Below are 15,000 nucleotides of genomic sequence, written 5' to 3' on the forward strand. Positions count from 1 at the left end.
TAGTTTGCCGGGAAACATCGATTCTTCCGATCTAGAAAGAGACAGAGACAGTCGATCCGCGTTATGATAAATATTTCGAGGTTCCCGATTCCACAAATTTATAAAAAGTTTACGGCTGTGTAGCGGGGATCAGAACGAGTAATTTCATGTATAAAGTTTAATTAAACTCCCAATAGTTTTCCGGGAAACATCGATTCTTCCGATCTAGAAAGAGACAGAGACAGTCGATCCGCGTTATGATAAATATTTCGAGGTTCCCGATTCCACAAAATTATAAAAAGTATACGGCTGTGTAGCGGGGATCAGAACGAGTAATTTCATGTATAAAGTTTAATTAAACTCCCAATAGTTTTCCGGGAAACATCGATTCTTCCGATCTAGAAAGAGACAGAGACAGTCGATCCGCGTTATGATAAATATTTCGAGGTTCCCGATTCCACAAATTTATAAAAAGTTTACGGCTGTGTAGCGGGGATCAGAACGAGTAATTTCATGTATAAAGTTTAATTAAACTCCCAATAGTTTGCCGGGAAACATCGATTCTTCCGATCTAGAAAGAGACAGAGACAGTCGATCCGCGTTATGATAAATATTTCAAGGTTCCCGATTCCACAAAATTATAAAAAGTATACGGCTGTGTAGCGGGGATCAAAACGAGTAATTTCATGTATAAAGTTTAATTAAACTCCCAATAGTTTGCCGGGAAACATCGATTCTTCCGATCTAGAAAGAGACAGAGACAGTCGATCCGCGTTATGATAAATATTTCGAGGTTCCCGATTCCACAAATTTATAAAAAGTTTACGGCTGTGTAGCGGGGATCAGAACGAGTAATTTCATGTATAAAGTTTAATTAAACTCCCAATAGTTTTCCGGGAAACATCGATTCTTCCGATCTAGAAAGAGACAGAGACAGTCGATCCGCGTTATGATAAATATTTCGAGGTTCCCGATTCCACAAAATTATAAAAAGTATACGGCTGTGTAGCGGGGATCAGAACGAGTAATTTCATGTATAAAGTTTAATTAAACTCCCAATAGTTTGCCGGGAAACATCGATTCTTCCGATCTAGAAAGAGACAGAGACAGTCGATCCGCGTTATGATAAATATTTCAAGGTTCCCGATTCCACAAAATTATAAAAAGTATACGGCTGTGTAGCGGGGATCAGAACGAGTAATTTCATGTATAAAGTTTAATTAAACTCCCAATAGTTTTCCGGGAAACATCGATTCTTCCGATCTAGAAAGAGACAGAGACAGTCGATCCGCGTTATGATAAATATTTCGAGGTTCCCGATTCCACAAATTTATAAAAAGTTTACGGCTGTGTAGCGGGGATCAGAACGAGTAATTTCATGTATAAAGTTTAATTAAACTCCCAATAGTTTGCCGGGAAACATCGATTCTTCCGATCTAGAAAGAGACAGAGACAGTCGATCCGCGTTATGATAAATATTTCAAGGTTCCCGATTCCACAAAATTATAAAAAGTATACGGCTGTGTAGCGGGGATCAAAACGAGTAATTTCATGTATAAAGTTTAATTAAACTTCCAATAGTTTGTCGGGAAACATCGATAGTTCGATCGCGCGAGAGAGACAGAGAAACGAACAGACTTCTTTTCGATTTACGGCTAAAATAAATTTTTCTAATTTTTTTCAATAACATATTCTTGCTTAGATAACTTTTTTACATAGGGATTAAGCATTTAGAACGATATAATGTTTAAAATAAGGGCACTTTACTCTTGACATTTTACGGTTTTTTCAATTTTCTGAAAAATCCTACCATTAGATTTTTTTAAAAATACGATATTCTTGCTTAACTAACGTTTCTACATAGGGATTAAGCATTTAGAACGAAATCTAATGTCAGAAAATGGCACTTTACTCTTGACATTTTTCGGTTTTTTCAATTTTCTGGAAAATCCTATCATTAGATTTTTTTAAAAATACGATATTCTTGCTTAACTAACGTTTTTACATAGGGATTAAGCATTTAGAACGAAATCTAATGTAGGAAAATGGTACTTTACTCTTGATCGGTACGTTGGGACTTTGAAAATATTCGGGCGTTCCAATCGCTCGTCTGTTGCATCATAGCGCGTCTCGGCGCAATCGACCGATTCGCTCGATCCATTATTTTCGATTTACGGCTAAAATAAATTTTTCTAATTTTTTTCAATAACATATTCCTGCTTAAATAACTTTTTTACATAGGGATTAAGCATTTAGAACGATACATTGTTTAAAATAAGGGCACTTTACTCTTGACATTTTACGGTTTTTTCAATTTTCTGAAAAATCCTATCATTAGATTTTTTTAAAAATACGATATTCTTGCTTAACTAACGTTTCTACATAGGGATTAAGCATTTAGAACGAAATCTAATGTCAGAAAATGGCACTTTACTCTTGACATTTTTCGGTTTTTTCAATTTTCTGGAAAATCCTATCATTAGATTTTTTTAAAAATACGATATTCTTGCTTAACTAACGTTTTTACATAGGGATTAAGCATTTAGAACGAAATCTAATGTAGGAAAATGGTACTTTACTCTTGATCGGTACGTTGGGACTTTGAAAATATTCGGGCGTACGCGGCGCGCTCGGCGCTTCGAACAGCTCCGGTGTCCCCATTATTTTCGATTTACGGCTAAAATAAATTTTTCTAATTTTTTTCAATAACATATTCCTGCTAAAATAACTTTTTTACATAGGGATTAAGCATTTAGAACGATACATTGTGTAAAATAAGGGCACTTTACTCTTGACATTTTACGGTTTTTTCAATTTTCTGAAAAATCCTATCATTAGATTTTTTTAAAAATACGATATTCTTGCTTAACTAACGTTTCTACATAGGGATTAAGCATTTAGAACGAAATCTAATGTAGGAAAATGGTACTTTACTCTTGATCGGTACGTTGGGACTTTGAAAATATTCGGGGGTTCCAATCGCTCGTCTGTTGCATCATAGCGCGTCTCGGCGCAATCGACCGATTCGCTCGATCCATTATTTTCGATTTACGGCTAAAATAAATTTTTCTAATTTTTTTCAATAACATATTCCTGCTTAAATAACTTTTTTACATAGGGATTAAGCATTTAGAACGATACATTGTTTAAAATAAGGGCACTTTACTCTTGACATTTTACGGTTTTTTCAATTTTCTGAAAAATCCTATCATTAGATTTTTTTAAAAATACGATATTCTTGCTTAACTAACGTTTCTACATAGGGATTAAGCATTTAGAACGAAATCTAATGTCAGAAAATGGCACTTTACTCTTGACATTTTTCGGTTTTTTCAATTTTCTGGGAAATCCTATCATTAGATTTTTTTAAAAATACGATATTCTTGCTTAACTAACGTTTTTACATAGGGATTAAGCATTTAGAACGAAATCTAATGTAGGAAAATGGTACTTTACTCTTGATCGGTACGTTGGGACTTTGAAAATATTCGGGCGTTCCAATCGCTCGTCTGTTGCATCATAGCGCGTCTCGGCGCAATCGACCGATTCGCTCGATCCATTATTTTCGATTTACGGCTAAAATAAATTTTTCTAATTTTTTTCAATAACATATTCCTGCTAAAATAACTTTTTTACATAGGGATTAAGCATTTAGAACGATACATTGTTTAAAATAAGGGCACTTTACTCTTGACATTTTACGGTTTTTTCAATTTTCTGAAAAATCCTATCATTAGATTTTTTTAAAAATACGATATTCTTGCTTAACTAACGTTTCTACATAGGGATTAAGCATTTAGAACGAAATCTAATGTCAGAAAATGGCACTTTACTCTTGACATTTTTCGGTTTTTTCAATTTTCTGGAAAATCCTATCATTAGATTTTTTTAAAAATACGATATTCTTGCTTAACTAACGTTTTTACATAGGGATTAAGCATTTAGAACGAAATCTAATGTAGGAAAATGGTACTTTACTCTTGATCGGTACGTTGGGACTTTGAAAATATTCGGGCGTTCCAATCGCTCGTCTGTTGCATCATAGCGCGTCTCGGCGCAATCGACCGATTCGCTCGATCCATTATTTTCGATTTACGGCTAAAATAAATTTTTCTAATTTTTTTCAATAACATATTCCTGCTTAAATAACTTTTTTACATAGGGATTAAGCATTTAGAACGATACATTGTTTAAAATAAGGGCACTTTACTCTTGACATTTTACGGTTTTTTCAATTTTCTGAAAAATCCTATCATTAGATTTTTTTAAAAATACGATATTCTTGCTTAACTAACGTTTCTACATAGGGATTAAGCATTTAGAACGAAATCTAATGTCAGAAAATGGCACTTTACTCTTGACATTTTTCGGTTTTTTCAATTTTCTGGAAAATCCTATCATTAGATTTTTTTAAAAATACGATATTCTTGCTTAACTAACGTTTTTACATAGGGATTAAGCATTTAGAACGAAATCTAATGTAGGAAAATGGTACTTTACTCTTGATCGGTACGTTGGGACTTTGAAAATATTCGGGCGTTCCAATCGCTCGTCTGTTGCATCATAGCGCGTCTCGGCGCAATCGACCGATTCGCTCGATCCATTATTTTCGATTTACGGCTAAAATAAATTTTTCTAATTTTTTTCAATAACATATTCCTGCTTAAATAACTTTTTTACATAGGGATTAAGCATTTAGAACGATACATTGTTTAAAATAAGGGCACTTTACTCTTGACATTTTACGGTTTTTTCAATTTTCTGAAAAATCCTATCATTAGATTTTTTTAAAAATACGATATTCTTGCTTAACTAACGTTTCTACATAGGGATTAAGCATTTAGAACGAAATCTAATGTCAGAAAATGGCACTTTACTCTTGACATTTTTCGGTTTTTTCAATTTTCTGGAAAATCCTATCATTAGATTTTTTTAAAAATACGATATTCTTGCTTAACTAACGTTTTTACATAGGGATTAAGCATTTAGAACGAAATCTAATGTAGGAAAATGGTACTTTACTCTTGATCGGTACGTTGGGACTTTGAAAATATTCGGGCGTTCCAATCGCTCGTCTGTTGCATCATAGCGCGTCTCGGCGCAATCGACCGATTCGCTCGATCCATTATTTTCGATTTACGGCTAAAATAAATTTTTCTAATTTTTTTCAATAACATATTCCTGCTTAAATAACTTTTTTACATAGGGATTAAGCATTTAGAACGATACATTGTTTAAAATAAGGGCACTTTACTCTTGACATTTTACGGTTTTTTCAATTTTCTGAAAAATCCTATCATTAGATTTTTTTAAAAATACGATATTCTTGCTTAACTAACGTTTCTACATAGGGATTAAGCATTTAGAACGAAATCTAATGTCAGAAAATGGCACTTTACTCTTGACATTTTTCGGTTTTTTCAATTTTCTGGAAAATCCTATCATTAGATTTTTTTAAAAATACGATATTCTTGCTTAACTAACGTTTTTACATAGGGATTAAGCATTTAGAACGAAATCTAATGTAGGAAAATGGTACTTTACTCTTGATCGGTACGTTGGGACTTTGAAAATATTCGGGCGTTCCAATCGCTCGTCTGTTGCATCATAGCGCGTCTCGGCGCAATCGACCGATTCGCTCGATCCATTATTTTCGATTTACGGCTAAAATAAATTTTTCTAATTTTTTTCAATAACATATTCCTGCTTAAATAACTTTTTTACATAGGGATTAAGCATTTAGAACGATACATTGTTTAAAATAAGGGCACTTTACTCTTGACATTTTACGGTTTTTTCAATTTTCTGAAAAATCCTATCATTAGATTTTTTTAAAAATACGATATTCTTGCTTAACTAACGTTTCTACATAGGGATTAAGCATTTAGAACGAAATCTAATGTCAGAAAATGGCACTTTACTCTTGACATTTTTCGGTTTTTTCAATTTTCTGGAAAATCCTATCATTAGATTTTTTTAAAAATACGATATTCTTGCTTAACTAACGTTTTTACATAGGGATTAAGCATTTAGAACGAAATCTAATGTAGGAAAATGGTACTTTACTCTTGATCGGTACGTTGGGACTTTGAAAATATTCGGGCGTTCCAATCGCTCGTCTGTTGCATCATAGCGCGTCTCGGCGCAATCGACCGATTCGCTCGATCCATTATTTTCGATTTACGGCTAAAATAAATTTTTCTAATTTTTTTCAATAACATATTCCTGCTTAAATAACTTTTTTACATAGGGATTAAGCATTTAGAACGATACATTGTTTAAAATAAGGGCACTTTACTCTTGACATTTTACGGTTTTTTCAATTTTCTGAAAAATCCTATCATTAGATTTTTTTAAAAATACGATATTCTTGCTTAACTAACGTTTCTACATAGGGATTAAGCATTTAGAACGAAATCTAATGTCAGAAAATGGCACTTTACTCTTGACATTTTTCGGTTTTTTCAATTTTCTGGAAAATCCTATCATTAGATTTTTTTAAAAATACGATATTCTTGCTTAACTAACGTTTTTACATAGGGATTAAGCATTTAGAACGAAATCTAATGTAGGAAAATGGTACTTTACTCTTGATCGGTACGTTGGGACTTTGAAAATATTCGGGCGTTCCAATCGCTCGTCTGTTGCATCATAGCGCGTCTCGGCGCAATCGACCGATTCGCTCGATCCATTATTTTCGATTTACGGCTAAAATAAATTTTTCTAATTTTTTTCAATAACATATTCCTGCTTAAATAACTTTTTTACATAGGGATTAAGCATTTAGAACGATACATTGTTTAAAATAAGGGCACTTTACTCTTGACATTTTACGGTTTTTTCAATTTTCTGAAAAATCCTATCATTAGATTTTTTTAAAAATACGATATTCTTGCTTAACTAACGTTTCTACATAGGGATTAAGCATTTAGAACGAAATCTAATGTCAGAAAATGGCACTTTACTCTTGACATTTTTCGGTTTTTTCAATTTTCTGGAAAATCCTATCATTAGATTTTTTTAAAAATACGATATTCTTGCTTAACTAACGTTTTTACATAGGGATTAAGCATTTAGAACGAAATCTAATGTAGGAAAATGGTACTTTACTCTTGATCGGTACGTTGGGACTTTGAAAATATTCGGGCGTTCCAATCGCTCGTCTGTTGCATCATAGCGCGTCTCGGCGCAATCGACCGATTCGCTCGATCCATTATTTTCGATTTACGGCTAAAATAAATTTTTCTAATTTTTTTCAATAACATATTCCTGCTTAAATAACTTTTTTACATAGGGATTAAGCATTTAGAACGATACATTGTTTAAAATAAGGGCACTTTACTCTTGACATTTTACGGTTTTTTCAATTTTCTGAAAAATCCTATCATTAGATTTTTTTAAAAATACGATATTCTTGCTTAACTAACGTTTCTACATAGGGATTAAGCATTTAGAACGAAATCTAATGTCAGAAAATGGCACTTTACTCTTGACATTTTTCGGTTTTTTCAATTTTCTGGAAAATCCTATCATTAGATTTTTTTAAAAATACGATATTCTTGCTTAACTAACGTTTTTACATAGGGATTAAGCATTTAGAACGAAATCTAATGTAGGAAAATGGTACTTTACTCTTGATCGGTACGTTGGGACTTTGAAAATATTCGGGCGTACGCGGCGCGCTCGGCGCTTCGAACAGCTCCGGTGTCCCCATTATTTTCGATTTACGGCTAAAATAAATTTTTCTAATTTTTTTCAATAACATATTCCTGCTAAAATAACTTTTTTACATAGGGATTAAGCATTTAGAACGATACATTGTTTAAAATAAGGGCACTTTACTCTTGACATTTTACGGTTTTTTCAATTTTCTGAAAAATCCTATCATTAGATTTTTTTAAAAATACGATATTCTTGCTTAACTAACGTTTTTACATAGGGATTAAGCATTTAGAACGAAATCTAATGTAGGAAAATGGTACTTTACTCTTGATCGGTACGTTGGGACTTTGAAAATATTCGGGCGTTCCAATCGCTCGTCTGTTGCATCATAGCGCGTCTCGGCGCAATCGACCGATTCGCTCGATCCATTATTTTCGATTTACGGCTAAAATAAATTTTTCTAATTTTTTTCAATAACATATTCCTGCTTAAATAACTTTTTTACATAGGGATTAAGCATTTAGAACGATACATTGTTTAAAATAAGGGCACTTTACTCTTGACATTTTACGGTTTTTTCAATTTTCTGAAAAATCCTATCATTAGATTTTTTTAAAAATACGATATTCTTGCTTAACTAACGTTTCTACATAGGGATTAAGCATTTAGAACGAAATCTAATGTCAGAAAATGGCACTTTACTCTTGACATTTTTCGGTTTTTTCAATTTTCTGGAAAATCCTATCATTAGATTTTTTTAAAAATACGATATTCTTGCTTAACTAACGTTTTTACATAGGGATTAAGCATTTAGAACGAAATCTAATGTAGGAAAATGGTACTTTACTCTTGATCGGTACGTTGGGACTTTGAAAATATTCGGGCGTTCCAATCGCTCGTCTGTTGCATCATAGCGCGTCTCGGCGCAATCGACCGATTCGCTCGATCCATTATTTTCGATTTACGGCTAAAATAAATTTTTCTAATTTTTTTCAATAACATATTCCTGCTTAAATAACTTTTTTACATAGGGATTAAGCATTTAGAACGATACATTGTTTAAAATAAGGGCACTTTACTCTTGACATTTTACGGTTTTTTCAATTTTCTGAAAAATCCTATCATTAGATTTTTTTAAAAATACGATATTCTTGCTTAACTAACGTTTCTACATAGGGATTAAGCATTTAGAACGAAATCTAATGTCAGAAAATGGCACTTTACTCTTGACATTTTTCGGTTTTTTCAATTTTCTGGAAAATCCTATCATTAGATTTTTTTAAAAATACGATATTCTTGCTTAACTAACGTTTTTACATAGGGATTAAGCATTTAGAACGAAATCTAATGTAGGAAAATGGTACTTTACTCTTGATCGGTACGTTGGGACTTTGAAAATATTCGGGCGTTCCAATCGCTCGTCTGTTGCATCATAGCGCGTCTCGGCGCAATCGACCGATTCGCTCGATCCATTATTTTCGATTTACGGCTAAAATAAATTTTTCTAATTTTTTTCAATAACATATTCCTGCTTAAATAACTTTTTTACATAGGGATTAAGCATTTAGAACGATACATTGTTTAAAATAAGGGCACTTTACTCTTGACATTTTACGGTTTTTTCAATTTTCTGAAAAATCCTATCATTAGATTTTTTTAAAAATACGATATTCTTGCTTAACTAACGTTTCTACATAGGGATTAAGCATTTAGAACGAAATCTAATGTCAGAAAATGGCACTTTACTCTTGACATTTTTCGGTTTTTTCAATTTTCTGGAAAATCCTATCATTAGATTTTTTTAAAAATACGATATTCTTGCTTAACTAACGTTTTTACATAGGGATTAAGCATTTAGAACGAAATCTAATGTAGGAAAATGGTACTTTACTCTTGATCGGTACGTTGGGACTTTGAAAATATTCGGGCGTTCCAATCGCTCGTCTGTTGCATCATAGCGCGTCTCGGCGCAATCGACCGATTCGCTCGATCCATTATTTTCGATTTACGGCTAAAATAAATTTTTCTAATTTTTTTCAATAACATATTCCTGCTTAAATAACTTTTTTACATAGGGATTAAGCATTTAGAACGATACATTGTTTAAAATAAGGGCACTTTACTCTTGACATTTTACGGTTTTTTCAATTTTCTGAAAAATCCTATCATTAGATTTTTTTAAAAATACGATATTCTTGCTTAACTAACGTTTCTACATAGGGATTAAGCATTTAGAACGAAATCTAATGTCAGAAAATGGCACTTTACTCTTGACATTTTTCGGTTTTTTCAATTTTCTGGAAAATCCTATCATTAGATTTTTTTAAAAATACGATATTCTTGCTTAACTAACGTTTTTACATAGGGATTAAGCATTTAGAACGAAATCTAATGTAGGAAAATGGTACTTTACTCTTGATCGGTACGTTGGGACTTTGAAAATATTCGGGCGTACGCGGCGCGCTCGGCGCTTCGAACAGCTCCGGTGTCCCCATTATTTTCGATTTACGGCTAAAATAAATTTTTCTAATTTTTTTCAATAACATATTCCTGCTAAAATAACTTTTTTACATAGGGATTAAGCATTTAGAACGATACATTGTTTAAAATAAGGGCACTTTACTCTTGACATTTTACGGTTTTTTCAATTTTCTGAAAAATCCTATCATTAGATTTTTTTAAAAATACGATATTCTTGCTTAACTAACGTTTCTACATAGGGATTAAGCATTTAGAACGAAATCTAATGTCAGAAAATGGCACTTTACTCTTGACATTTTTCGGTTTTTTCAATTTTCTGGAAAATCCTATCATTAGATTTTTTTAAAAATACGATATTCTTGCTTAACTAACGTTTTTACATAGGGATTAAGCATTTAGAACGAAATCTAATGTAGGAAAATGGTACTTTACTCTTGATCGGTACGTTGGGACTTAGAAAATATTCGGCCGTACGCGGCGCGTCTCGGCGCTTCGAACAGCTCCGGTGTCCCCATTATTTTCGATTTACGGCTAAAATAAATTTTTCTAATTTTTTTCAATTACATATTCTTGCTTAGATAACTTTTTTACATAGGGATTAAGCATTTAGAACGACATATTGTTTAAAATAATGGTACTTTACTCTTGTGATTTTTCGGTTTTTTTTGATTATTTTGAAAAATAAATTTTTGTAATTTTTTTAAATACGATATTCGTGATCAGTGAACGATTTCACATATGGATTAAGCATTTAGAATCGTGCGGAAGCGTTATTAAAAAAGTTTACTCGATGCGATGGGACTTTGAAAAGTTTGTGAAAATTTTCATATTGGGAAAAAATGTGTAATTTTTTGTCTAGTTTACGGTAATGTAATTTATTTTAATGTTTACTATAAATTTTTTTTTCGTTCGTTCACGCGCTATGTTACAACAGCACGGCCGGGCGGTCTGTTGCCGCGGCGGTTTACACTCATAAGCGCGCGTGCTATTCGGCCGGCGGCGCCGGCGTCCTTGCCGGCCGTTCGGTATCTATAAGAGATACACGGTCCGTGCGAGGCGGACGGAGCAGAGCGGGTTTTGGGCCAATTCTACGATCTCGGTCGAGAAGCTGTCTCAGAGCTCCTTCGGGGCTTCGGTCCTGACTGTTTCGTGCCGTTTACGTTACGGACTTTTCTCCACACAGCGTGGCCACGGGTCGGTGTCTTTGACCGAATGGCCCATATGTGGCAAGCCCTACGGGGTTGGTTACCCGTATGCACTTTGTATGTATACTCGTACTCACTGAGCAATCGACTCTTCTGTCCGAGCGATGGAAAAATTTTTTAAAATGCATCTGTAAGATTTGGAAGCAAATCGTACCAATTGAAAACTGTGGCTAAAATGAATAGCCCAGTGGAGAGAGAAAACTATCAAAAAACTGATTTTTTAAATCAAGAGGTGTCAGAAATCGAAATGCCTAGCGCGAGCGGAAGAACACGCTTTCTCGCCAGTCCAGCATGTGTCCTGTCCGTTCTTCCTCGGCTTGCCGATTTTGCCCAGATCAGAGGTTTCGTGCTTCCGGCGGTCAGAAGATCAGCGTGAGCGTACGCGCTTCCACGACTATGGCATCACCCATGTACTTTTTCCTTTGAATATATTTGAGTACATAAAAAATATTAAAACATATAGAGAGAACTGTGTCTTGGATCTTAAAAATTTGTCAATAGCGATGATATATTATTACTTAATTTGAAGTATTTGTACGTTTTAGCTGGGACGTACATTTATCTTACAAGATGTTAATAGCGAGACTCTTGAAGATAAAATTATCTTGTGATTTTATGAAGGCAAAGATAGAAACGTACGAAGCTGGCGTACGTAGAAAAATGTGATTTTATGATAGAACAAAAATATAATACGTACGTTTTTGGGCGTACGGTAAAATATCTGTATGGTAGAAAAATGAAAGAAATTGAGCGTTAAAGAAGATATGTTACAAGCGCGGAATGTGGCAAAACTTGTACATATTTGAAAGAGAAAAGTGGTGTGTCGACCTGACATATATATATGAAACAGGCGACGATGGAAAAGGATTTAAATTTTGTCCATTTTATATATACATATTGTATAGTTCCCTGGTTGATCCTGCCAGTAGTCATATGCTTGTCTCAAAGATTAAGCCATGCATGTCTCAGTACATGCCGTATTAAGGTGAAACCGCGAATGGCTCATTAAATCAGTTATGGTTTCTTAGATCGTACTAAAATTTACTTGGATAACTGTGGTAATTCTAGAGCTAATACATGCAAAACAGAGTTCCGACCAGAGATGGTAGGAACGCTTTTATTAGATCAAAACCAATCGGTGGCGGGTGTTTACACTCGTCCATCGTTTGCTTTGGTGACTCTGAATAACTTTGTGCTGATCGCATGGTCTTATAGCACCGGCGACGCATCTTTCAAATGTCTGCCTTATCAACTGTCGATGGTAGGTTCTGCGCCTACCATGGTTGTAACGGGTAACGGGGAATCAGGGTTCGATTCCGGAGAGGGAGCCTGAGAAACGGCTACCACATCCAAGGAAGGCAGCAGGCGCGCAAATTACCCACTCCCGGCACGGGGAGGTAGTGACGAAAAATAACGATACGGGACTCATCCGAGGCCCCGTAATCGGAATGAGTACACTTTAAATCCTTTAACGAGGATCCATTGGAGGGCAAGTCTGGTGCCAGCAGCCGCGGTAATTCCAGCTCCAATAGCGTATATTAAAGTTGTTGCGGTTAAAAAGCTCGTAGTTGAATCTGTGTGTCACAGTGTCGGTTCATCGCTCGCGGTGTTTAACTGGCATTATGTGGTACGTCCTACCGGTGGGCTTTGCTCTTCACGGGGCGGTCCAACTAATATCCCATCGCGGTGCTCTTCACTGAGTGTCGAGGTGGGCCGGTACGTTTACTTTGAACAAATTAGAGTGCTCAAAGCAGGCTACCTTCGCCTGAATACTGTGTGCATGGAATAATGGAATAGGACCTCGGTTCTATTTTGTTGGTTTTCGGAACCCCGAGGTAATGATTAATAGGGACAGATGGGGGCATTCGTATTGCGACGTTAGAGGTGAAATTCTTGGATCGTCGCAAGACGGACAGAAGCGAAAGCATTTGCCAAAAATGTTTTCATTAATCAAGAACGAAAGTTAGAGGTTCGAAGGCGATCAGATACCGCCCTAGTTCTAACCATAAACGATGCCAGCTAGCGATCCGCCGAAGTTCCTACGATGACTCGGCGGGCAGCTTCCGGGAAACCAAAGCTTTTGGGTTCCGGGGGAAGTATGGTTGCAAAGCTGAAACTTAAAGGAATTGACGGAAGGGCACCACCAGGAGTGGAGCCTGCGGCTTAATTTGACTCAACACGGGAAACCTCACCAGGCCCGGACACCGGAAGGATTGACAGATTGATAGCTCTTTCTTGATTCGGTGGGTGGTGGTGCATGGCCGTTCTTAGTTGGTGGAGCGATTTGTCTGGTTAATTCCGATAACGAACGAGACTCTAGCCTGCTAAATAGACGTAATTATGGTATCTCGAAGGCTCTCGGCTTCTGCCGGTGGGGTTTTTACTACCAACGTACAAACAAATCTTCTTAGAGGGACAGGCGGCTTCTAGCCGCACGAGATTGAGCAATAACAGGTCTGTGATGCCCTTAGATGTTCTGGGCCGCACGCGCGCTACACTGAAGGAATCAGCGTGTGTTCCCTGGCCGAAAGGCCCGGGTAACCCGCTGAACCTCCTTCGTGCTAGGGATTGGGGCTTGCAATTATTCCCCATGAACGAGGAATTCCCAGTAAGCGCGAGTCATAAGCTCGCGTTGATTACGTCCCTGCCCTTTGTACACACCGCCCGTCGCTACTACCGATTGAATGATTTAGTGAGGTCTTCGGACTGGTGCGCGGCAATGTTTCGGCATTGCCGATGATGCCGGGAAGATGACCAAACTTGATTATTTAGAGGAAGTAAAAGTCGTAACAAGGTTTCCGTAGGTGAACCTGCGGAAGGATCATTACAATGTTCCAATATATCTCAAAGAGAGAGGAGAGGAGGAGAGAAAATGAATTCGATTAGTTTGTGGATAAGAATTCATATAAAAAAAAAAGATATTGTTGAGCCCGCCAGATCATTCGTGCGTGATTTACACGGCCAGACGTGTGTACTACACGTATTAGGCCTTTGATCTGCGTTGCGTAGGCCACAACAAATCTTTCAAAGAGAGAGAGATATATGTGTTGTTGGGGTTTGTGATTATGAAGGTGCCCCAACGCACAAAAATATATAAAAATGTACAAAGTTGGGATGTGGTGTGGTGGAGAAGAGTTGGGCCCGACCAGATCATTCGTGCGTGATTTACACGGCAGACGTGTGTACTACACGTATTAGGCCTTTGATCTGCGTTGCGTAGGCCATCTTCCTTCCAAGACACACACGTGTTGGGGTTTGTGTGATTTTATGATAGTGCCCCAACACGGAAAAATAAGCGTACGAGAAGAGTTGGGCCCGACCAGATCATTCGTGCGTGATTTATACACGGCCAGACGCGTATTATATTACACGTATTAGGCCTTTGATCTGCGTTGCGTAGGCCATCTTCTCGATAGAGAGAAAGCCAATGTATTCTTTTTTCTTTCTTTACACACACACACACAGTTGTAGTAGGACAGGGAGGGATGCGAGCGTGCTAATCACGCTTCCTCAAGTCTTCGCTGTGGTGTGTAAAAAAAAAAGAAAAAAAGGAATCGTTGGGAAAGTCCAAAGGACGAAAATATCGGGCAGTCTGAAGATAACTTAATGCTCGTTTACATTGGTATCAAGAGAGACCGGCTTGTGTAGCTCGTTTCAATGCTGTGTCGTTGTC

The 15,000-nt window shown here is 36.0% G+C and overlaps 1 non-coding gene across 1 annotated transcript; it reads left to right on the forward strand.

Annotated features, from left to right (window-relative positions):
- Positions 1-12,233: 12,233 nt before the first annotated feature.
- LOC143263447 (small subunit ribosomal RNA) lies at positions 12,234-14,154 on the forward strand. Its single transcript, XR_013036891.1, has one exon. It is a non-coding gene; the product is annotated as a small subunit ribosomal RNA (ribosomal RNA).
- Positions 14,155-15,000: the final 846 nt, after the last annotated feature.

This window comes from Megalopta genalis, unplaced genomic scaffold, assembly GCF_051020955.1.
Source record: "Megalopta genalis isolate 19385.01 unplaced genomic scaffold, iyMegGena1_principal scaffold0596, whole genome shotgun sequence".
Classification (NCBI taxonomy): domain Eukaryota; kingdom Metazoa; phylum Arthropoda; class Insecta; order Hymenoptera; family Halictidae; genus Megalopta; species Megalopta genalis.